The 25,336-nt window shown below is 44.6% G+C and overlaps 1 protein-coding gene and 1 pseudogene across 2 annotated transcripts in view; one reads left to right on the top strand and one right to left on the bottom strand.

Moving 5' to 3' along the window:
• Positions 1 to 3,935: 3,935 nt before the first annotated feature.
• Positions 3,936 to 25,336, bottom strand: part of LOC109548204 (microfibril-associated glycoprotein 3) — a 124,641-nt gene continuing 103,240 nt past the window's right edge. The window contains exons 7-8 of one of the 2 annotated variants that reach the window (XR_012330928.1): positions 22,943 to 23,003; positions 3,936 to 14,999 (exon numbers count right to left, since the gene is read on the bottom strand). The gene's annotated coding sequence lies outside the window, so the exon portion shown is untranslated. Of the gene's footprint in view, positions 15,000 to 18,348; positions 18,459 to 22,942; positions 23,004 to 25,336 lie in introns of those variants that run through there. The other variant, XR_002174249.3, reaches the window with a different exon arrangement.
• On the top strand, positions 23,752 to 24,299 carry LOC117311881 (glycine cleavage system H protein, mitochondrial-like; annotated as a pseudogene).

The following is a 25,336-nucleotide window of genomic DNA, read 5'->3' as shown; positions in this document are numbered from 1 at the left end:
GCAGAGGTGCAAGGAATAGAGATGCTAAGAGAGTTAATTATGAAAAATAACTGCCCCGGCTCCTGGTTTCCTAGTTCAAGTCCTTGTTTCTGGGATGCCTGCCCAGATCCAGATCCCTGCCCTAGGGCTTCTGTGGGGTTTCCTGTTGTATAACTTTTCCTTGAAGTTATGAGCGAGCTTCTGTCCCTTATGATCAAAGGAGCCTTGGCCTTGATACCCTAGTCTCAGAGTCCAAGTTAAAGCCTTTATCATCTGCCACTTGAATTGTTATAGTAGTCTCCTAACTCCTCCACCGCTTCAGTCCTGCATCTCTTAAGGTCCATCCTCCCCACCATAGTGACTATTCTGGTACACAGACTTGCCATGTTGCTTCCTGCTGGCGATCTCCCCATTGCCTTCACAATACAGTTCAAGTTGCTGGCCTTGAACTCTGTGCAAAACTGCTAGTAGTTCCTTACCTTAACCCCGTGGTCTCTCACCCCCATGCCCTTGCTCATGCTGTTCCTTCTTCTAGGCTGCCCTTCACATCCTTCTCTCCGGATGCATTCTCAGCTGGCTTGACTGTCACCTGCTCTTCCCTCACCTCCTTACTGACTCCTTCCTCCTGCCACCCAGTGGAGCTAAGAGCCCATACTACTAGGTTAATTTTCCCCACACTACTTGTGTAATTTCTATTTTAGCATTTATGTATTGATAAAGATGATGGGGATGCTGTTAGCTAACTTTGATGGAGCTCTTCTTACATAGCAAACTCTAAGTTAGCATTTGACAAACATCCTCTCTTTTAATCCTCACCAAAACCCTCTGAGGTAGGTTTGATTATTATTCCTATTTTCCAGAAGAGAACACTGAAGCAGAGAGGTGAAGTGACCTGCCTAAGTACGAAGGGGTAGACTCAAGTCTACTGTTCATTTCTTTGCTTTTTAACAGGAGCTTTATTGAGGTATAATTCACATGCCATTCAGTTCATTCACCCATTTCAAGTGTCCAGTTCAATGGATTTTAGTACAGTCGCAGAGCTGTGCGTAGCCACCATCACAATCAGTTTTAGAATGTTTTCATCACCCCAAGAAGAAACGCAGACCCATTAATTAGTCATTTTTTGCTGCTACTCTTAGCAGCTGGCATGGTGCCCAGCACGTGGTATCTGTTTAACCAGTACTCTTTGAAGAATGGATGGCTCTCCTACGTAAGAGGATGGTGGAAAGTGCAGAGAGAGCCTGTTTGTGCAATGCCCTTTGCATTTCAACATCAATCTAGGGATTTGCCTGATTCTTCAGTTTATTTGGTTTACGCTGTTTCTCTCTAGTAAGAACCACTGCTTATTATCTTTTATGTGCCAAACCATACACTGAGTGATTTGCCTATGTTATCTCATTAATACCCATAACAACACTTGGGAATAGGTATTAGTGTATCCATAATAGAGAGGAGAAAGCCAAGGCTTGGGATTTTATCAATCTGCCTAAAGTCATACAACTTGTAATCACCACCATCTTAATATTAAGTAATCTACTACCACCTGTAATTGAACCATGTCTGGGTACCATGTTAAGTTCTTTATGTCCATCACCCATTTTTGTCATTTAGTCATTCATTCAATTGTTATTTATTGAGAACCCACTACATGCCACGCACTATGACAAGTGCTAGAGTTTCAGTGGTGGGCAAACAGATTAATCATGGTCTCCTGGGGCTCACGGTCCAGCGGTAGAAAAGGCATTGTAAAAAAGGAACATACTGGGCTTCCCTGGTGGCGCAGTGGTTGGGAGTCCGCCTGCCGATGCAGGGGACACGGGTTCGTGCCCGGTTTGGGAAGATCCCACATGCCGCGGAGCGGCTGGGCCCGTGAGCCATGGCTGCTGAGCCTGCGCGTCCGGAGCCTGTGCTCCGCAACGGGAGAGGCCACAACAGTGAGAGGCCCGCATATCGCAAAAAAAAAAAAAAAAAAAAGGAACATACAAATAACAATTGTATTTGGTGGGAGGAAGGAGAAAGGTCCTCAATGGCTGTTGGGGGCAGAACTGATATCAGAACTTAACAGTGTTGGAATCCAGTCCAACAGTCTTAGGCCATTCTAATGGGATATTTGTCTTGCCAATGTCTCTCTGGGCAGTGCCTGTCCCTGTAGCAGGTCTGCAGTAAACAGGTCCCTGACACTTACCCTGGGAGGCCTAAATGCATGGGCATATACACACACACACACACACACACAGCCCATACCCCCAGCTGCAGGGAGAGCTAGGAGAGAACCAATGCAGTCGGCTTTGCAAAGGCTCTCTGTCCTCAGCTGGGGGATGTGAGTTTCAAGAGCACTTTCTATACACTGTGCTGCACTTTGCTTTTATCATGTAGATGATCCTGGAGATCTTGCCATAAAAATACAGAGAGATTGTCCCATTCTTTTTTTCCAGTTGCAAAGTACTCCACAGTGTGTGAATAAACCAACGTTCAACAGTCCCCCAAATCTCAAAAGGAGATTGGAAGTTGTTTTCAATTTTGGGCTATTAATGTCATAATGAATAACCTTGTGCCTACCTTGTTCTGTAGCGTGGAGGTGAATCTTCAGAGGAAATCCCTAGAAGTAGGATTTGCTGGGTCAAAGGGTAAATGCATCTGTACTTTCGAAGGATATTGCTAAATTCCCCACCATAGGGGTCCAATCTTTTTGCACTCCCATCAGCAGTGTATGAGAGCACCTGAATCTTCACAGCCTAGGTGTACATAATATTTTTTTTAAAGTACTCATTCTATATAAAAACCTACACTCCCAACTTCTCTTAAAAACTGCAAGATCTGGCAGCACTGGACCTGTCTTCCTACATGGTCATAACAAACCGGGGCTGAGTGGTCACTGAGGCCAAGTTGACACTACAGTCCTTGTGGGTCTTAGAAGTTTCAACTCCTGGTTTGGCCCAGCCCCATCATGATGAAGATGAGCTCCACACGTTCCTAGAGAAAACTGGGGACTAGAACCCAGCTCTCCAACCTCCCAGTCTATTACACCATGTGGCCCCCAAAGTAAGTAAAAGAGGGGTGAGTAGCAAGGGAGGGTAAGCATGTAAAAGCACTGACAATTCAGCATCAAAATGGAATTTTTTTTTTAGCATTTACTTAGCTTAGTAAATATATCATGCCACTCTGTAGTTGATTAAACTGTGACTAATCCACGCAGAGCAGAGTGACAAATTGGTTTCTGTTTCTTCTGAGCAATGAAAATGAGGGCTGATGTCACAGCAGAAGGATTCAGGTTATATACTATTCATTCCCTCATTCATCAAACGCAAACTGTGTGCCATCCCTTGATCCAGGCACTGAGGGTTCAAAGATGAACAAACATTTAAATACAGGAATCTGAACAGACAACTATGTAAAAAGTTGATATAAATTGTTAAGTGTTTTATTGGAGCAATGCACAGGCTGCCATGAGAGCCCAGAGGAGGGAACCTCTCATTTTTCTCAGGGGCCCATGGGAGAGGTCACCGGGAGGTGATGTTTGGGTGGATCTTGAAGGCTGTGTAGGAGTTTGCTAAGAAAAAGAAGGAACATCGGAAAGAATTTCTTGAAGATAAACAATGTTCAAGGACAAGATTCCTCCTCAGAAAGTAGCAGAAAACCAGTTCAAAAAAGATGTGGGTACAGCAGAAACTAATACAACATTGTAAAGCAATTATACTCCAATAAAGATATTTTTTAAAAAGATGTGGGTGATAAACAAATAAAGAGAAAAAGAAGGAAAGAGCATATATCTGGAAAAGACAAAATCTCCTGTTTGAAGAGATACATGCACCCCAATGTTCATAGCAGCACTATTTACAATAGCCAAGACATGGAAGCAACCTAAATGTCCTTCAACAGGTGAATGGATAAAGAAGATGTGGTATATATATATATATATATATATATATATATATATATATATATATATATATATATATTTATTGGAATATTACTCATCTGTAAAAGAGAACGAAATAATGTCATTTGCAGCAACATGGATGGGCCTAGAGATTACCATACTAAGTGAAGTAAATTAGAGAAAGACAAATATCATATCTCTTATATGTGGAATCTAAAAATATAATATAAATGAATGTATTTACAGAACGGAAATAGACTCACAGACTTAGAAAACAAACTTATGGTTTCAAAAGGGGAAAGGAGAGGGGAGGGAGGGATAAATTAAAAGTTTAGGATTAACATATACACACTACTATATATAAAATAGATAAATGGTAAGGACCTACTGCATAGCACAGGGAATTATACTCAGTATCTTGTAATAACCTATAATGGAAAAGAATCTGAAGAATATATATATACGTAAAACTGAATCACTTTGCTACACACCTGAAACTGACACAACGTTGTAATCAACTATACTTCAATAAAAATAAATAAATTTTTTTAAAAAGAAAAAGGAAAGAAATTTATGCCTTATTTAGCTGAAAAGTCAAGGGTACTTTGCCTTCAGGCACAGCAAGATCCAGGTGTTTAAAGGATGTCATCAAGCCCCAGAAACTTTCTCAAGTCTGCTTCATCTTTATATGCTCTTTGCCCTCAGGCAGCTTACTCTCTCCAGGTGACAGGGTGCCTGCTGGTAGCTCCAGGTTTACATTATCTTGACAGCTAGGAATGCCAGGGGAAGCTGACTTCTTTTTTCAAATAGCTTCACTAAAAATCCCAGGACTAAGTCTGCCCCAAAGGAAAACCAGAGGAAGGATAGACAGATGCAGGCTGGGCAAGACCCCCAGATCTCGAAGCAGTGGAGGATGGGGAGGGCAACTGTCTCATGAGGGGTGGAGAAGCCTCCAGATAGTTGAGTTGGATATACTTTGCTGTCTCAGAGACCAGAAAACAAGCACTCAAGCTTTCTAGACTACAAAGATTGAGGAAGGAGGAGCAGGAATTGGAATGCAAGTCTCTTAGGACAAACGACTTCTTCATTTTATTGAGGAGGGAATTAAGGCTCAGAAAAGGGAAGTGACTTGTCCACAGTCACACAACGAGATGGTGGCAGAGTACAGGAGGAGTCCTGGCGCCCTGAGTCCCAGGACCCTTATGTGGTGAGCAGTCACACATCTGAGTACGCATCAAGGTCTTGGAGAGGGATGTACACATTTCCAGGAACCCCTGGGATCACTCACCTTGTGGCAGATGCCACAGCCTGCTAGCACAGGTGGTACTGTCTATCCCAGATATATGCCTAATATTTGGCCCTGGGCCTCATAATATCATTGCAACAGGCTCCTGGGCCCCAGGGCACCAAATGGCTCAAGGATATTGCTATAGGCTGAATTGCATGCTCCCCAAATTCATATGTTGAAGCCCTGACCCCCCAGTACTTCAGAATCTATATTTGGAGACAGGGCCTTTCAAGAGGTAATTAAGTTAAAATGAGGCCCTTAGGGTAGGTCCAAATCCAGTGTGACTGGTGTCCTTCCAAGAAGAGAAAAAGTGGACATAAAGAGAGACACCGGGGATGGGTGCACAGAGGAATAGCCATGTGAGGACACAGCGAGAAGGTGGTCATCTGCAAGCCAAGGAGAGAGGCCTCAGCAGAAACCAAACTTACCAACACCTTGATCTTGGACTTCTAGCCTCCAGAAGAAGATAACTTTCTGTGTTTAAACTACCCACTCTGTGGTACTTTGTTATGTCAGCCCCGACAAACGAATACAGACACCAAGTGCTACAGAGAGCAGTTAAGAGTAGGGACAATCGAGAAAAACAGAAACTAAGGGAACAAGAAGGGGTGGGGATGATGGCAACTGAGGGTGAAAATGGGACAGGGAAGGGGGAGGAGTTTGAATGTTGTGGGAACAGAGATACTCAAGCCAGAAAATTCAGTCAACGTCCAGTTTTCTATAGTAATCACCCAGTTTGTATGAATGTTTAAAATTTTTATTTTCAGCAATGAGGTGTGTGCATATGGTCATAAAATTAAACAGTTCAGAGAACTTATAATGAACAGCAGCTGCCTTCTCCCCCAACACCACCCCCACCCATGTCCTATTCCCCAGAGACCAACCTTTATTAAACTGTTCCTGCTTTTAGCCTTGGCTAACATTTATTGAATGTGTGCCGTGTGTGTGTCAAGCCCTGTGCTAATCCTTTTATGTACATTGTTTCCCTAAGTGCTCATCATAACCCCATGAGGTAGGTACCATCATTATGCCCATTTTACAGATGGGAAAACTAAGGTGTAGAGAAGTTAAGTGATCTGTCCAAGGTCACCCAGTTGGTAAGCAACAGAAATGGAATTTCATCTTGGGATGTTGGGCTCCGGACACCTGAGGGCTCCTAATCGTCGTCCTCTGGTTGTTCCTGTCAAAGCTTTATTACCTGTGCTCCTTGATTTATCAACTCTAGACAGTATCTATTGACTTCTTAATGTGATTAATGAGGATTTAGCTCACTTACCCCTTCTGCCTTCTGCCTACAAATCTTCGATAGACATGTTGCAATATTTAGTTCTCTTGTGGGTACCTTTGGGGCTTTAAATAATACTCATTAACCTTAATCCTTCAATCCCAATCTCTACAAACATTTGTTGATGGGCTGTGTGGGGTCACCTGCGAGTTGGGTGATGGAAAGGCTATCCCAAATTTTGCTTGGATCCATTCCCATCCTCTGTAGCACCCAGCAGGTACTTGATAAATATCTGTGCAATAGAATAAATGCAGGGAAACTTACTACCAAAGGTGGGAGGTGACGAGGCAATCTCAGCCAGGGGAAGGGCATGATAATTGCAGCCTGCAATGTCAGCCTGACTTCTTTGGAGACACAGTCTCCCACTGAGGAGGGAACAAGGAACTATAAAATGGAAATTGAAGGAGAATCGCTACAGAGCAGCTGTCAGGAAGCACTTCCCGCGTGGGAGACAGCGATGACCTCGCTGCAAGGTTGTCTGGGCTCACACGCCTGGGCCTCTCCTTCCAGCTTGCGGGAGGCCACCAGGGCACTCACACAGGCCTTTGGCCATCTGCTCCTTGTGGGAAACATGGGGTTTTCTGCTAGCACCAGTTCCACAGTGGGCTTTCCGAAAGGGGTGTCAGGGGTTACAGCCTGGGGAGGCTTCTCCCACAGACTGGAGAATCTGGGCCCACATACCTGTGAAGAGCCCAACAGGTGATGCTAAAGGCCACCTGCCGTAGGGCCTTTGATGCTCTCCTTCTGCCTGTAGCACCCCCTCCCTGTTAGCCTAGCCAATTTTTACTCATCTTTTGTACCTCAGGACAGGGGATGCGGTCTAAAGGAAGCTTTCCAGATCCCCCCCAGCTGGGTCACATCCCCTATTACATATCCTTTAAGTATTTTCCCTCCATAGCACTTAGCACAGTTGTAATTTTACATTTACTAGAGTCATTACTTGTATAAAGTCGTCCTCACCCACTAGATTGGGACCATCTCTGCTCACTATTGTATCCCCAGCACCTTGCACAGCACCCAGGACACAGTAGGTACTCAGTAAGCATTTCTTGAATGAATGAATGAAAGAGTGAATGAATGAGTCTTAAACTCCTTAAGTCAAATGGTTCGTTTATGGGAGGTTTAGCTTCCTCAAAATCCAGCATCTTTCTTGCTCCTAAAAAAAAGAGGATGAAGCTTTCAGACAGTAACCACCCCTGTTCAGTCTCAGGATTTGCCTTCTGAAAATGCAGCGACTCTCCAATAACTCCCATTGACTCCTGGGGGGCATCCTCCCAACCTCCCGAATACACACACATTCCTTTCTCTCCGTTGCTCCTGCCCTCTTCTGGTCTCTTCACTTTCACCTCCTACTTCAGTGATTCTCAGCCCTGGCTGCAGCTGACTGACCAGGGAACGGTATTAGACATCCAGATGCTTGAGTTTCTGATTCAGGGACAGTAGTCTCCTCACTGGTCTCTCAGGGCTCCAGGTTTGGGGTCCTCAATCTACTCACCACGAAGCAGCCTGCCAGAGAGATCTTTCTAGAATGAAAGCCTAATTATGCTATGCTTCTGCTTAAAACTCCCTCCTGCTTCCCACTGCATTCAGGACAAACTCCAAACTCCAAACTTTCGGAGAGCCTCCCAAGCCCCTGTTCCCCAGGCTTACCTCCTTGTTGGCCTAAGGGCCTAAACAGGCTGGGCCATATTCTTTCCTTCCTCTAAGTCTCAGCACAACTGCTGCCCTGTCCAGTGTTAAAGAAAAATTTATTCTGACACTTGTTAAATTGATAAGGAAGACTGTATTCAGCACTACTGCAGTAGGGGTATTGCAACAGGGGAGAGAGGCAGGGCTCAACTCACGATACAACAGGCAGCTGGGAATTTATAAACAATGAGCAGAGCAAAGGGGTCAATGGATGGAAAATTATTAAGAGGAGGTGGCAAGGGTAGGGGGATTCTTGCTAAACTGGCCTAACGGGACTCTCACTAAAGTCAGGCCAAGGGCTTAGACATCAAGGGTGATGGATGAGGAATTTGATCAGATCTCAAGGGTGACTTGGCAGGAGTCTTTGCTAAGACTGGGCTGGGTGGACCAAAGACAGGATGGGGGCCAAGGTCACGGCCTAGTTGAGAAGAGAACTAAGAGGGGCCTGATGAAAGTTTGGTCAAGGAGAGAGCCTTTGTCACCAGCAACATTTCACTGCTCTCTGTTCCGTGTCTGACAATGCCTGCTTCTCCAAATTTCCGCAGAGCTGCCTCTCAGAAGTCTTATCCGACACTCCTCCACGGGACACCACTCTCCACCTGTCTGGTGTGAGCATTTATTACATCCTAGCGTACCGATCTGTTTACTAGCCTGCTCCTGAGTTTGTCTGTGAGCAACTTGAGGGCACAGACGGTATCTTGAATCTCCAGTGCCTAACACTGTTGGGCCCTCAGTAAATATTTGCTGAATGAATACAGCTTGATGAACACAACTCTCACGGATCACTACTCTGCTCTGAAACAATCAATGGCTCTGCTTGGCCTCCATCAGTGGTTCTTAGCCTTCCGTGAGCATCAGAATCATCAGCAGGGCTTGTTAAACACAGAGTGCTGGGTCCCCCTCCAGAGCCTCTGATTCAGTAGGTCAGACTGGGGCCCAAGAATTGGCATGTCTAACGACAGGTGAAGCTGCTGCGGCTGGTCAAGAGGGTGCTTTGCTCATCACTGACCTATAGGATTGGAGCTGATATCATCCCCAAGTGAGATGCATCACACTCTTTTTAAAATCCAAAGATAAGAAGATTGAATAAGCGAATTTCAGGGGAGGCGTGAAGCAGATATGATCTCATGATCTAGTGACCTCCTTCCCTGCCTGAAGTATAAGATTCTCTTTTTCCCTCTCCCTCTCCCTCTCTCTCGTTTGCAGGCTGGAGTGATAGCTCAAGATTTCACTTCCTTGTCCCGTGCTTCATCTGCCGTGGGAGGGCCTGCCTTCCAGCCCCCTCTGCCGGGCCCGGTGCCAGGCTGAGAGAGGGGACTGCAGCCCCCAGGATGCCGACTGGCATACTAACGCAGGGTACCTCTCCCATCTCAGCCCCCATGATCGGCTCTTGCTGCAAATGGATTCAGGGGGCAGAGACAGCTGGATAGGGGTCGTGACCCAAGCAGGCTGCCCACAATGACTCTACCCAGCCCCAGGGGGGCCAGGGTGCTACTGCTTGCAGGGCACGTGGACAGAGCTGGGATGTGCAGCCTGTGGTCCTCACACGTGTGTGTGAGGCTCTCGGAGGGTGGGGCAGAGTCAAGTGTGGAAGAGAAAGGGGGCCGTGTCAGGAGCCAGGGCTGGGGGCCAGCTCTCCGCACATTGCCAAGTGCCAGGGAGGAGCTCCCAAATTTCAAAGGTTAAATTTGAATTTGCCCTTCCAGGTCACAATGAAAGAATATTTGTCAAGACAGGAAGTTAGAACATGTTTGTTTGTTTGTTTGTTTTGTGTTTTTTTTTTACAGTTTGTTACCTTAATTTCTATCGTCTAACTATTCAGGCATGTGCTGTGTGGGCCTCCATTTATACCCTTGCTCAGGCCCTGCAAATGTTTGGGGTGGGCCTGACTGCGGGAGTGACAGGGTAAGGTGAGCAGCCTGTGGAAGCAGAACTGTTCCCTGAGGGTCTGTGCTGTTCCCCAGGGCCAGAATCATCACCTGGAAGCCCCAGGTACCCCTGCCTTCCTTGGGACTGGCCCGTACCCCTCAAAAGCACCTGGAGAGATTTCAGCCTGGAGGTGTGGGTGAAAACAGGTTCCACACTTAAATGACAACACTTTGTCTGCTCACTGAGATCAAGGAAGGGGCCTGGACCTGGGAGGTTTAGATCTGGCATTCCCATCAAGTTGGCAGATGCTGGGCAGGGGTGCAGAGTCAGACAAACCTCAACGCTGCCACTTCCCAGATATATTTCCTTTGGCAAGTCACCGCTCTAAACGTGTTTTCTTGCTTGTTAAATGGAGGTAGCTGTAGTGCCTACACACAGAGGGATTACATCAAAGCCTTTAGTGCGGGTGGGTACTTAGTATTAGCTGTTATTTGGGATTTCCTGGTTTAGCCCATCCCTATTTGATGTGGCTTCCTCCCCAGTCAACCCCACCATTGGCAGAGTTTGACAAGTTGAAAAAGTTTGTCCTCTGGGTTCCTGGCTTTCCCTTTAGACATTCTTTGTGTGTGGGTACCGCCCTGAATTCATTTCAGGGGCCCGCAATGCTCATCTTACAGATCAGGTATTCTTATCAATGCAGAGCCTTAGGTTCCTGCCTCAGAGATTCTGATTCACCAGGTCAGGGCTGGGTCCAGGAATCTGCATTTTAATGAGCTCCCCATAAGATTCTCAGAAAAGAGGCATCTCTTGGAGAAACACTGTGATTGGGAAAGTAGACTGAAAGGCCAAATCAAGAGCAGCCTCTGGGAGACAGGTTCCTGTTCAATTTGAAGCACTTTTCTAAGAGTCAAAGCTGCCCAAGAATGGAATCAGCTGCCCTAAGAAGTGAGCCCCTGTCAAGAAAGGTGTGCAAGAAAATGCCAGATAAATACCTGACAGAGTTAGACAAGGACTCAAACCTTAGCACAGGAATTGGAGTTTATGGCCGTGAAAACCTCTGAGATTCCATCTTCTTTTTCATGTCAGGAAGTGCTCTGTTAGTCCTTCATACCGTGTCACCATGCTCCCTTTCCCAGGGCAATCTGGGTTCGAGTCTCATGCTCGAGAATGGAAGGAATGCGTTTGTGTCCTGGACAGGAAGCTGGCGAGGAAGTTCATTCCAGGCTGCCCCACTCAACTGTGCCGACAGAGGGACCCCTCATCTCGACTTCTGGGCAGGAAAGCCCTGTCTCCGGCCTCTTGTACCCCCTGACCCCCGCCTCTCCCCCTTCTCCATCCCCACACGTGGTTTAGAAAAGGAGCTGGACGCCAGGGAGGCTGTGGAGGCAGTCTGAGACTGTGCTCAGGGGACGACGTGGAGACGCCGAGCTGCAATGACTGTGCCTAACGCCGCGTGTAATCACCGCCATGTGTCTCTGTCAAGAGATCATGTGCGCTTCAGTGCGGCCCCTGGAAACTCCCCCGTCAGGACCCTCTGAGCCGAAGACAAATGGACAAGTTAGGAGAGTGATGAATTCTGCCGTCCTTCTGTTGTCAGACGCCCCTTGCAGCAAAGCAGCTCAGCCGGGGACGAGGGCAGAGGGCGCCCCAGCAGTCAAGTTCTGGGGGACTGGGGTGTGTGGTCACCCCCCAAGTACATTCTCTCAAAGAGGGGCCTTGCCAGTCATTTGTTTGAGCAGATGGGTTGACGTGCCATTTCTTAAGGAGCTTGAGAGAGTAGTCGGGGGAGTGGGAGAGCAGGAGGTTCTTTTATCTGCTCATCTGGCCACCAATGGGCAATGAGAGGCCCACACCCCACCTGTGTCTGGCCCTAGCCTAGCTCCCCAGATGTCTAAACCTGGCTAGCTCTCTTCTCACCAGGGTTCTAGAAGCCAGCAGAAAGTATTCCCCCAAGCTGAGCTCCGCAGGTGCCCTTGGAGACATAATACCTCTGAGCCAAAGGTGAGCATTTCCTCCTGGGACAGGGCCGCTCTCCCCATTCAAGGGCACTGGATCTGTCTCTTCAGGCCCCTGACACCTTTGAAAAACTGCTGTAGGAATGATGGCCACATATTGCGCACCTACTATGTGCCACAGTGCAACGAAGAGTGCCACAGGCATAACCTCAACTGTTCCTAAACATAAAACTATTAGCTCCTTGCTGCAGATGACAAAAGTAAGGCACAGGAGAGTTACGTGACTTGCCCAGGTCTGTGTGACTTTAAAATCCACAATCATTTGGGTTGGCAGGGAGAATGACAGTGAATAAGCATGTGGACTCCGAATCAGACCCGCTGTGGACGAATCAAGGCTCTGGCTCTTACTAGTTATCAGGAGGGTTACTTTAACCTCTCTAAACCTTAATTTTTCTCTCTGTAAAATGGGAACAGTAATAATAATACCTACTTATTTGTATTTGTGGTGGGCAGAATAATGGTCCCCCAAAGGTGTCCATATCCTAATCCCTAGAGGCTGTGAATATGTTACCTTACATGACAAAAGGGATTTTTGCAGGTGTGATAAAGTTAAGGACCCGGACATGGGGGCACTACCCTGCATTATCTAGGTGGGCTCCATATGATTTCAAGGGTCCTTCCAGGACGAAGGCAGCAATGTTAGAATCAGAGAGGGCGAGAGAGAGATTTGAAGATGCTGTGCTGCTGGCTTTGAAGACAGTGGGAGGGGCCATGCAGGCAGTCTTTAGAAGCTGGAAAAGGCAAGGAAACAGATTCCCTTCTAGAGCCTCCAGAAGGAACACAGCTCTGCTGACACCTCGATTCTAGCCCAGTGACAGCCATTTCAGATTTCTGATATCCAGGACTGTGTTGTGTGTTTTAAACCACTAAGTTTGTGGTAGCTCGTTACTGCAGCAATAGGAAATTAATAAAGTATTACTATGAGTTTAAAAAATTAGTAAAACGGGGCTTCCCTGGTGGCGCAGTGGTTAAGAATCCGCCTGCCAATGCAGGGGACATGGGTTCAAGTCCTGGTCCAGGAAGATCCCACATGCTGTGGAGGAACTAAGCCTGTGAGCCACAACTACTGAGCCTGTGCTCTACAGTGCGTGTGCCACAACTACTGAGCCCGTGTGCCACAACTACTGAAGCCTGTGCGCCTAGAGCCTGTGCTCTGCAACAAGGGAAGCCACTGCAATGAGAAGCCTGCGCACCACAAAGAAGAGTAGCCCCTGCTCGCCACAACTAGAGAAAGCCTGCCCGCAGCAACAAAGACCCAACGCAGCCAAAAATAAATAAATACATAAATTAAAAAAAGAAAGTTAAGGACTAGTAATAACCAATTAGAAAATGTAAAAGAAAAAATATTCTATTCATAATAGCAAATCTATATGAAATTGGGATTAAAAAAAATTAGTAAAACGACAGATACATGGGGTTGGTTTTATGAAAGTTCCCTGTAAATGCCGCCTCCTGGTTTTACTGTAAGCTTCTTAGTATCTTACACATCATTGTATTCCAAACATAATTTGTTATAACGCTTGGCACATAATAGGTGCTTTTAATATTTGGTGGACGAATGGTGATTGAATTCACTAAAAAGCGGGGTTGGGGGCAATTCCTGGAAATGCTGGTAAAGACCAGAGTTCTGCATATGGAGTATGAGAGATAACTATGACAGTGATTGAAGTGGTCCCAAATTTCACTCTGGTTAAGGTATTGATGGCTCTGATTCAGATCCTGATGGCTCTCTGCACAGAGTGACACATTAAATAATTAGCAGTCTTTACCAAGGATTTTACTAGGTATACCTTGATACAGAGAAGACAGCAGCTCCAGACTCATGTTCTACAGGAAGTCCTCACTCTAGCGCATTGTGATAGGTGTTCGTTGGAACTCTTGGTTACATGTGGTAGGAATCCAAGTCAAATGTACCCAAGAAATAAACAAACAAATTCAGTAACCAAAAATGTAAAAACCAAACACGACCTAAATTTATTGGCTAACATAACTGAAAAACTCTAGAAGTAGGTCTAACTTCAGGTACTGTTGGATTCAGGCATTTGAATGATGTCATCAGGATTTGTTCTCACTACCTCTTAGCTTTGCTTTGCTTTGTGTTGACTTCATTTTCAGGCAGGCTCTGCCCCTGTGTAGACCCCAGAAAATCGAGACTTGCATGTTACCAGCTTAGTAACCTCCAGAAAAAGAGCCTCTCTTTCTCAGCAGCTGTAGCAAAAGTCTTGGGATGGATTCGGATTGCTCCAACTTGAATCAGATGCCCATTCCTGAACCAATTATTGTAGCCAGGGAGCCAGAACATTCTGTGGTTAGACCTAGGTCACGTGCTGACCATGGAGATGAGACAATGTCACTAGAGCCACATGGACTGAGAGTAAGAGAGGAGTGGTCCCCAAAGGAGATGGAGGAACTGTTAGAGAATGGGAGCTGATGTTGGGCAGGTACAAACTATAGAACTTTCTTTCCCAAGATCATGTAGAGGATAGGAGGTAGAAAGAGTATTAAAACCCAGCCTCTTGGATCTCAAAGAAATCTGGTTCTTAAGTCAAATAGGCTAGAGTGTGAGGGCTGGATCTGCAGATAAAACTCTCAAGCTTCACTGGATTTCCCGGAAAAATAATGAGGAGTATGGGGGTGGAGAGCTGCAGAAACAGACACTTCCTGTTCTGATGAGAAACTCAGACTCTCAGAATTGGAAGGCCACCAAGTCTAACCTTTCCCTTCTCTTTACAACATCCTCTTCAGGTGGCTGGACAGCCTCTGCCTGGGTGCCACCAGGGACAGGAAACACCCTCCTTTTTTGAGGCAGTCATTTTTTGATACTTCTGACCATTAAAAATAAATATCCCTATTTTGAATCCAAGCTGTCTTCCTGTAGCTTCTGTCTTCTTGTCCTGGGAGTCACAGAGAACAAGTCAAACTCCTTTGGTATGGCCCAGAATAAAAAAGCATAGAGACTGAAGGTCAGAAGAACATGGTTCTGATGCAGGTCCTCTAGTAGGAAAGCAAGGAAAATGTGATCAAATGCAAGCACAAATGTGAAAATACTTTGCATGTCACAGATCATCATCATCATCTGTAGGCACTAAAGGTATTATCTGAATTTATTCCTTTTTTTTTTTTTTTTTTTTTTTTGGGTTCGCGGGCCTCTCACTGTTGTGGCCTCTCCCATTGCGGAGCACAGGCTCTGGACGCGCAGGCTCAGCCGCCATGGCTCACGGGCCCAGCCGCTCCGTGGCATGTGGGATCTTCCCGGACCGGGGCATGAACCCACGTCCCCTGCATCGGCAGGCGGACTCTCAACCACTGCGCCACCAGGGAAGCCCTGAATTTATTCTTATAATAAGTATTTGAGATAAATACTATTATTATTTCCATTACACAGATGAGAAAACTAATGCCACCAGAGCTTAAGTCACATGTCCCAGGTCACACAGCTAATTTAAGTGGCAGAGTTGGGATGTGGATTCCAGTTCTGACTCTGCCACTTCAATTACTGTGGTTCCCACATGTTTCTCCTTATGCAACACATCACCTACAAGAAAGATGCGACAGCGGGCATTGCTTTAATTGATTCAGCCTAAAGACTCTTGAGTTGCTGGGTACATTTAGTTCTTCACTCTTTCATAAGGTTGCTGAGCAGTTCTTGGCTTCCCTGTCCTCTTTGTGGGACAGAGAAAGCCACTGAACGTGCGAGCGTCAGCCAAGAGCAGCCCCCCAGCCAAAGGCCCCCTCGTAGCCAAATGTCCCGTGGAAGATGTTTTCCCAAACAAATCCTTCCCTCATCGCTGGTCCAGAGATTAACCCACAGGCAGCACTCCAGATAGAGAGAAAAACGAAGGAGAAGGAAATGCATATTACAAGAGCATAAAAAGGACCAAGATCTGTTTACTCAGACTGGGAAACAGATTCCAGGAACAATGTGTCTGCTCCAGTGTAATTATCCTGAAAATAGTCGGCATTTTACTCAGCTCCAAAACTCATAAAGAGGCTTCAGAGAGATGGATGCTCTGGGGGCTGTGTTATCAAAAGAGACTTAAGAGGTAAGGTTTGTAGATCAAACTCAGCTCTTAACTGAATCAGCAAAAAAGTAAAAAATAAATAAAAAGGGAGTTTTATGAAACAGGAGGATATATTTTGGATATGCAGATTGAAAAGAAAGGGTAGAAACTGACCCAGATACCTGGCAGAATATCTCTGCACTGCTGGCTAGTATTAGTGAGAGTGGAAAGAAATGAAGTTATTGGAATTATAAACCCCTAGCTTGGAAGAAACATGGAGTTTCCATCTGTTCTATCTTTTTCACATTTGATTCAACTTATTTTTTCAATAAATAATGATTAAGGCACTGTGTTAAGCTCTGGAGATGCAATAGAGAAGATAACACAGTCCTTCCTTCAAGGAGCTTACCATCCCCACGTGCATCCCAGGGTTAGAGGCTCAAGCCCCTACCAGCCCAACTTAGCGGAAAGTGTCAATTCCCTACCACCACCCAACCCCATACCCCTCTTTATTTTTCTGGGAATTCCCATGAGGCTTAGTAGCTTAGTAACAGAGTCAACCTTCACATTTCAGCCGATTTGACCTTAGAACTGATTAGTTTGGGATTTAGGAGGCTGGATTCCAGTCCTTTTTCTGCCTCCTACTCTCTATGTGATCTTGGGAGAGAAAATTCTATTCCTACATGGAAGGGAACGGAGCCTTGGGGAAGACTTTCCTCCGCTTGATTCCCAATCCCCACGATATGTTTAAATCTTGATCCTTCCATCCACAAGCTGTGTGCCCGTGAGCAAGTTGTTTAACCCCACTGTTCTCAGTGTCATCATATGTAAACTAGGACTATGTTTTTGTTAAGATAAATGCATGTGAAATGTTTACAATAGTGGCAGTTATATAATAAACATTCGACAGCCATGAACTATTATTAGAACACTGTGGACAATTTTTCAAAGTATGGATCACCATTTATTATAAATTATTTATATGTTTAAGTGGCTCTTAGATTTGTATCTGTCTCTCCCGTTAGACTGTAAACTCTGTATGGGCTGTTTTACTTATTGTTATATTCTCAGTGTCCACCTCGGTGACTGGCATATAATAGGAGCTCAATAAATATTTGTTTAATGGGTTAATCAATGAATGCATTTCTTCCCCAGTCCATCTCAGATTGCAGAGGAAAGAAGAATCTGATGGACTGCCAGAGCATCTGCTCCCCGAGGTTTTGTTAAACAAGTTCCAACAGCTGTTTGTGCTAGAGGCCACCGTAAAAAGCATTCTTAAAAGTGAGAGGGAAAGAACAGCAGTAACGGAGAGATCTACGGCCCAGCTGGGCTCCTGGATCTGTGGCTGCAGCTAGACTCAGGGGATAGAAAGGGGAAGGGTGGGAAGGTAGAGGCAGGGGCTGAGGAAGGGAAGCAGAGGCATAATTTTGAATCAGAGACAGAGAAAGATACTCAGAGAGGCAGAGACAGTCATCCAGAAAAGCCCTCCATTGTTGACAGAGACAAAGACAGAGTAGGAGAAGGAAAGGAGGGAAGACAAGTGTTTGAACGGGCAGCTAATTCCCCAAATCCCTGAGGGGTTTCGAGAGATAGAGAGTAATGCAGGCTTCAGCCTTGGCTGGTTGATTTACCACCAGCGAGAGTTGGACCACACTGGAGCTGAGAACATGAGGCGGCTGTGTGGCCCCCAAACTTCTCGAAGCCATGCCCGGGACTTCCTGGGAGGACAGGATGGTGAGCAGGTTAAAGGATGGAGGAGCTACCTGCTCTAATGGGACGTGAACAGTTCGCGGGGGCAGGGAAATCACGGTATGGAGGACTTAGAACGCCTCTTTAATTACCCTCACGTCTAACTGGGAGCCACACAGGAGGTTCTGACTCAAAAGACTGATCCATCCTCCCTCCCGCCCTCCCACCTTTCTTTCCTCCCTCCCTTCCTTTCTTCCTTCCTTCTTTCCTTTCTGATTTACTGAGCCTCCAGAAGGTACTAGGCCATCAGGAATGCAATGATTAAATAAGACACGGTTCTTAACTTTTTTTTTTTTTTTTTTTTTTGGTACGCGGGCCTCTCACTGTTGTGGCCTCTCCCGTTGTGAAGCACAGACTCCGGACGCGCGGGCTCAGCGGCCATGGCTCACGGGCCCAGCCGCTCTGCGGCATGTGGGATCTGCCCGGACCGGGACACGAACCCGTGTCCCCTGCATCGGCAGGCGGACTCTCAACCACTGCGCCACCAGGGAAGCCCACGAGTCTTAACTTTTAAAGAGCTCTCAGTGGTATAGCATAAAGAGAAGAAAAGCAGGGAGCCGAATAAAAGTTACAGTGAAAGACCATTTATATACTCAATTTTTAATTTTTTTATTTGTTCATGATACATGTTGTTTAACACATACTTACAGCTGAAAATGTAAAACAGATTTGGCAGAGGTAATCCAATTTCTGACTGAGGTTGCTGGGAGATGAGGTGGAGAGAAAATGAAATCATCTTTAGATGAGCAATATGTTGCTTATTTTATTTTTAAGAAATTTGACAAATATTTTTTGAATTGTCATTTTTAGATGGTGGATACTTGGTTATTTGGTATATGCTGTTCTTTTATAATTCTCAGTTAGAAAAAAAAGCTCAAGAAATTGAATACTTGATTGTAATTCTGTGATACAAGCCATTTTTCTATCTTTCTTCTTCCACATTAATCCCAGAAGAGGGAAGCAGCAGGGATGATCAGAGGTAAAACGTAATCATTCTCTTTCATACCCCCAGTCCATCTATCCTCCAGTCCATATTTTCAGGAACAAATTCTCCAGGACTGAATCAAATAAGCTACTCCATGCAAAGTAAGATAAAATAATACTTGTTCCATGAAATATTTGCACCTTTTCTAGAGACTTCCAGAAGTTAGGAACTAGGACACCCTAGTTTGCAGGGAAGCGATACAATGAAAAGAGCACAGACTTTGGAGCCCAACAGAGCTGGAACAGGGGCCCCTAGGTAGCTGTCTGACCTTGGGAAAATTACTACGTCTCTCTGAACTTTAGTCCCCTCATGTGTAAAATGGGTACAATAATACTTCCCAAGGTTGTTGTGAGGTTTAAATGACCACGTGGAAGTTAAGTGTCTAGTAAACCCAGTATGTTTATCTAGAAACCATTAGATTCTTAGCACATGTTAGTCCCTTCTTTCTGACAGGTAGAATTTCCTCAGTGACATCTGAAATATGGCTCCAAGGGCCAACTTAGTAAATGGCCATAGTTGCCAGGACTTCCTCTGTCTTAAAAAAAATCTTCCCTCATGGAGAAAACAGAGTTATAAGTGGCAGAGATGGTGTAGACACTGGGCCTAAACAAGTCATGGGCTTAGGAGAAGGCAGGAGTTCGAGGATCATAGAACAACAGATCTGGAAGTGACATCGCTGGTCCTCAGGCACTAGCTCCAAAACCTCTCTGTGCATCACCTGGGAAGGTTGTAAATCACACAGATTCTTGAGCCTCAGATCAGGATGCTTGAGAATGGGACTCAGGAATCTATTTTTCTGAGAAAATTCCCCCTAAAATGCAAATTTTTAAAAAGGACATATCTTTTTAATCCATCCAATGGCAAAAAAATTTTTTGATAATGTCAGATGTTGGTAAGGGTATGGGGAAATATGTGCTCTAACCACTGCTTGTGGGTGCAGCCACTTTGGAGGGTAATTCAGATTGTACAAACCCTGATGCCCTGTGATCCAAGTCATGGGACTCTGCACAAAAAGGAGGGTCCAAGGATGCTTGTTGTAGGATTGTTTCAAATAGTGAAAAGTTGGGAACAAACTAAAGTTCATCAGAGAGGTATGTCTGAATAAACTGTGATAGATCTGTATCTTGCAAGTTAACAAGAATGAGATGAATTTCTAAATACTGATTGAGAAAGACCCCCAAGAAGTACTGTGTTCAAAAAAAACAAGGTGCAACATCATCATACAGTGTGACTTTTGTGTAAAAACAGAAACAACAAGGAAGTAGGTGATACTATATACATTCAATGGCTACCATTATGTTTATAAATATATAGAAAAAGATCTGAAAGATACATACTGATCTGATACCTAGAAGGACTGGGGGATGGTGGAAAAGGATATTTTAGCTTTATATATTACGTCTTAACTTTTTACCAGGAGAACGTAAGTCTAAATTCAGGCTGCTATAACAAAATAGAATAGAATGGGTAGCTTATAAACAACAAAATTTATTCTCACAGTTCTGGAGGCTCAGAGTGTGAGATCAGGGTGCCAGTATCTTTGAGTTCTGATGAGAACCTCTTCTGGGGTGCATCTGCCCATTTCTTGTTGTATCCCTACATGGCAGAAGGAGCTAGCTACCTGTCTGGCCTCTTCTCACAAAGGCACTAATCCCATTCATGAGGGCTCCACCCTCATAATGACCTAAATACCTCTCAAAGATCTCACCTCTAAATACCATCACATTGGGATTAGGATTCCAGCATATAAATTGTGTGTGGGGGACACAGGCATTCAGTTCTTTGCAATATTGATTCATTACTTAAGTAGATAGCTTTGAAAGAGCTATACTGAGCCATAATTGTCATATGATAAATTGTTCATAGTGGGCTTCCCTGGTGGCACAGTGGTTGAGAGTCTGCCTGCCGATGCAGGGGACACGGGTTCGTGCCCCGGTCCGGGAAGATCCCACATGCCGCGGAGCGGCTGGGCCTGTGAGCCATGGCCGCTGAGCCTGTGCGTCCAGAGCCTGTGCTCCGCAACAGGAGAGGCCACAACAGTGAGAGGCCCGCGTACCGCAAAAAAAAAAAAAAAAAAAAATTGCTCATAGTTAATCTGATAAGTTTGGGCACATGTACACACGTGTGAAACCATCATTATAATCCAAATCATGAACGTGTTAGTCACACTGAAAAGTTTCCTCATGTGACAAAGTTCTGTCCAATGACACAAACAGACATACAGGAAGAAAAGACCTCTTCTTTGTTGAGTGTTGTTTCTACCAATGATGCCTGGAATAGTGTCAGCCAACGTGTGACCCAGAGAAAGCATAGTTCACTTTGGAACAAAACCGAAATGCATGAGGATGGCAGATGGGAAAAGTGGGAAGAACCTGGGTTTTTAATTAACTTGCCCTGGAACTACCCTACTTTGGAACTTCTGGTTATAAAGCAGAATAAAGTGTTCTTTATTGTTTAAGCCTATTTGAGTTGGGTGTTCTGTTACTTAGAGCCAAAAAAGCACCCAAAGAGATGTGCTTTGAGAATTAAGGGAGGGTTGGTGTCCTTACCTTAGAAAGGAGAAAATCAGAAATCCAGAGCAAAGGTCATGAGGCAGTCAGAGATGTCTAGCAGAGCAAAGAACCGCTCAAGTTAGGACGTGATATGGGACAGCCAGGAGAGATGGCTAGAACATTTAACCATTCCTCCTGGGTACCCATAACATCACTTGGGAAGATGTGCAGTGGACTTCCTGAAGGCAAGGTAGAAGGGAGCTTGGACTATGGTTATTGGGCCTCGAAGAGAAGTGGGACCCCAGACAATTATGGAGCTGGAGGCATCTGGGTTACCCTCGAACACCCTGACTCCCAGTTTCCCCACCTGTTAAAAGCGTATAATAGTTTCCTCCATGACTACCTACAGGGTTATTGTGAGAATGAAGGACAATCTGAGACAAGACAGGAAGGGCTGCAAAAATCAAACACACAACCCAAATGTTCATCTCTACCTTTTGCTTTCTACATGTCAGAGCAAATCTATTGAACCAAGTTGTCTGGATATCTCTGAGAAACTGCTATGTACAGTTTATGAGCCTTGGCTACAAGCAAGCCAGAAGTTTTTCAAAAAGACAGATCCTTCCTTAGACCCACTGGCAACATGTCAGTGAACTTTCTTTCTGTGTTTGGGCATGTGGAGAAGAATGTAATCAGAGAGTATCTGGATGTGTTTGCAGTGTGCCTGTGTGTGTGTGTGTGTGTGTGTGTGTGTGTGTGTGTGTGTGTGTTTGCATGTACAGGGATAGCAGAGTGCAGCCGAAGCACAGTCAGAATCAGGCAGACTTGAGTGCGAGTCCAAACTCTTATTTCCCAGCTCCCTGACCTTGAAGACATTCTTTAACCTCTCTGAGCCTCAAGTTCTTCACAAGTAAAATGGGGCTGCTGTGACTTGAAAGCTGAACTTTAAAGTGCTCTGCAGGAACATTAAAAGGATCATACGCCATGATCAAGTGGGGTTTATCCCAGGAATGCAAGGATTCTTCAATATATGCAAATCAATCAGTGTGATACGCCATATTAACAAATTGAAGGAGAAAAACCATATGATCATCTCAATAGATGCAGAAAAAGCTTTTGACAAAATTCAACACCCACTTATAATAAAAACTCTCCAGAAAGTAGGCATAGAGGGAACTTACCTCAACATAACAGAGGCCATATATGACAAACCCACAGCCAACGTCACTCTCAATGGTGAAAAACTGAAACCATTTCCACTAAGATCAGGAACAAGACAAGGTTGCCCACTCTCACCACTATTATTCAACATAGTTTTGCAAGTTTTAGCCACAGCAATCAGAGATGAAAAAGAAATAAAAGGAATCCAAATCAGAAAAGAAGAAGTAAAGCTGTCGCTGTTTGCAGATAACATGATACTATACACAGATAATCCTAAAGATGCTACCAGAAAACTACTAGAGATGATCAATGAATTTGGTAAAGTAGCAGGATACAAAATTAATGCACAGAAATCTCTTGCATTCCTATACACTACTGATGAAAAATGTGAAAGAGAAATTAAGGAAACACTCCCATTTACCATTGCAACAAAAAGAATAAAATACCTAGGAATAAACCTACCTAAGGAGACAAAAGACCTGTATGCAGAAAACTGTAAGACACTGATGAAAGAAATTAAAGGTGATACAAAGAGATGGAGAGATATACCGTGTTCTTGGAGAAAAGGCAGTCTCTTCAATAAGTGGTGCTGGGAAAACTGGACAGCTACCTGTAAAAGAATGAAAATTAAAACACTCCTTAACACCATATATAAAAATAAATTCAAAATGGATTAAAGACCTAAACGTAAGGCCAGAAACTATAAAACTCTTAGAGGAAAACATAGGCAGAACACTCTATGACATAAATCACAGCAATATCCTTTGTGACCCACCTAGAGAAATGGAAATAAAAACAAAAATATACAAATGGGACCTAATGAAACTTAAAAGCTTTTGCATAGCAAAGGAAACCATAAACAAGATGAAAAGACACCCTCAGAATGGGAGAAAATATTTGCAAATGAAGCAACTGACAAAGGATTAATCTCCAGAATTTACAAGCAGCTCATGAAGCTCAATATGAAAAAAACAAACAACCCAATCCAAAAATGGGCAGAAGACCTAATTAGACATTTCTCCAAAGAAGATATACAGATTGCCAACAAACACATGAAAAGATGCTCAACATCACTAATCATTAGAGAAATGCAAATCAAAACTACAATGAGGTATCACCTTACACCGGTCAGAATGGCCATCATCAAAAAATCTACAAACAATAAATGCTGGAGAGGGCGTGGAGAAAAGGGAACCCTCTTGCACTGTTGGTGGGAATGTAAACTGATACAGCCACTATGGAGAACAGTATGGAGGTTCCTTAAAAAACTAAAAATAGAGCTACCATACGACCCAGCAATCCCACTCCTGGGCATATACCCTGAGAAAACCATAATTCAAAAAGAGTCATGTACCACAATGGAGATGCTGCACGGAGACCCTCTGCACCCCTGCAGAGTGGTGCGGAGCGTGCAGGCCGCAGTTTGCAGCCTGCATGCCATCTCTGCGCCCAACGCGCCCTGCCCGCCGCGGCCCTGGGGACTGCGAGCGCACACCATCAGGGCACAGCACACTGGACTGGCTCTGCTGTCGGGTCATAAATTCACAGACACACATGAATGGTTAACAACAGAAAACGGTGTTGGAACAGTGGGAATCAGCAATTTTGCACAGGAAGCTTTGGAAGATGTTGTTTACTGTAGTCTGCCTGAAGTTGGGACAAAATTGAACAAACAAGAGGAATTTGGTGCTTTGGAAAGTGTGAAAGCTGATAGTGAACTCTATTCTCCTCTATCAGGAGAATTAACTGAAATTAATGAAGTTCTAGCAGAAAATCCACAAAATTTGTGTCAACAAATCTTGTTATGAGGATGGTTGGCGGATCAAGATGACACTCAGACCTAGATGAACTAATGAGTTCATATGAGAAAGCATATGAGAAATACATAAAATCTATTGAGGAGTGAAAATGGAACCCCTAACTAGTTTAAAACAGTTTAAAAAAAAAGAGTCATGTACCACAATGTTCATTGCAGCACTATTTACAATAGCCAGGACACAGAAGCAATCTAAGTGTCCATTGACAGATGAAAGGATAAAGAAGATGTGGCACATATATACAATGGAATATTACTCAGCCATAAAAAGAAACAAAATTGCGTTATCTGTAATGAGGTGGATGGACCTAGACTCTGTCATACAGATGAAGTAAGTCAGAAAGAGAAAAACAAATACCGTATGGTAACATATATATATGGAATCTAAAAAAAAAAAGTTTATGAAGAACCTAGGGGCAGGACAGGAATAAAGACGCAGACGTAGAGAATGGACTTAAGGACACAGGGAGGGGGAAGGGTAAGCTGGGACAAAGTGAGAGAGTAACATTGACATATATACAGTTCCAAATGTAAAATAGATAGCTAGTGGGAAGCAGCTGCATAGCACAGGGAGATCAGCTCGGTGCTCTGTGTCCACCTAGAGGGGTGGGATAGGGAGGGTGGGAGGGAAACGCAAGAGGGAGGGGATATGGGGATATATATATATGTATAGCTCGTTCGCTTTGTTATACAGCTGAAAACTAACACAACGATGTAAAGCAATTATACTCCAATAAAGATGTTAAAAAAATAAATCAAGTGCTCTGCAGGCATAAGAGTGTATCTGAGATGTGTATGAATGAACCTGCATATGTTATGTGTCTTTCAGTTTGTGTGTGTCAGAGCGGGGGCGGGGGGGAAGTGGATGTGAATAATGTGTGTAGGAGGTAGACAGGTGGGTGTGTATATTTATATATATGGGTGGTATATCTGATTGTGTGTTTAGTTAATGTGTGAGAGGGAGGGAGAGAGGGAGGATGGAAGAGTAAGGGATCAGTAAGAAAGGAAAGGCTGGAGGAAGGAAATCAGGAAGGAAAGCGGGAAACCAGACAGTGTGAGACCAGATCTTGCTGTTCTTTCTGGAAGCCTCTGCCAGCTCCAAGGATGCAGACTGGAATTGGTTCAGA

Source organism: Tursiops truncatus, chromosome 3 (genome assembly GCF_011762595.2).
Source record: "Tursiops truncatus isolate mTurTru1 chromosome 3, mTurTru1.mat.Y, whole genome shotgun sequence".
Taxonomy (NCBI): Eukaryota; Metazoa; Chordata; class Mammalia; order Artiodactyla; family Delphinidae; genus Tursiops; species Tursiops truncatus.
The sequence above is the reverse complement of the archived record's forward strand: the minus strand, read 5'-3'. Positions and strand labels throughout refer to the sequence as shown.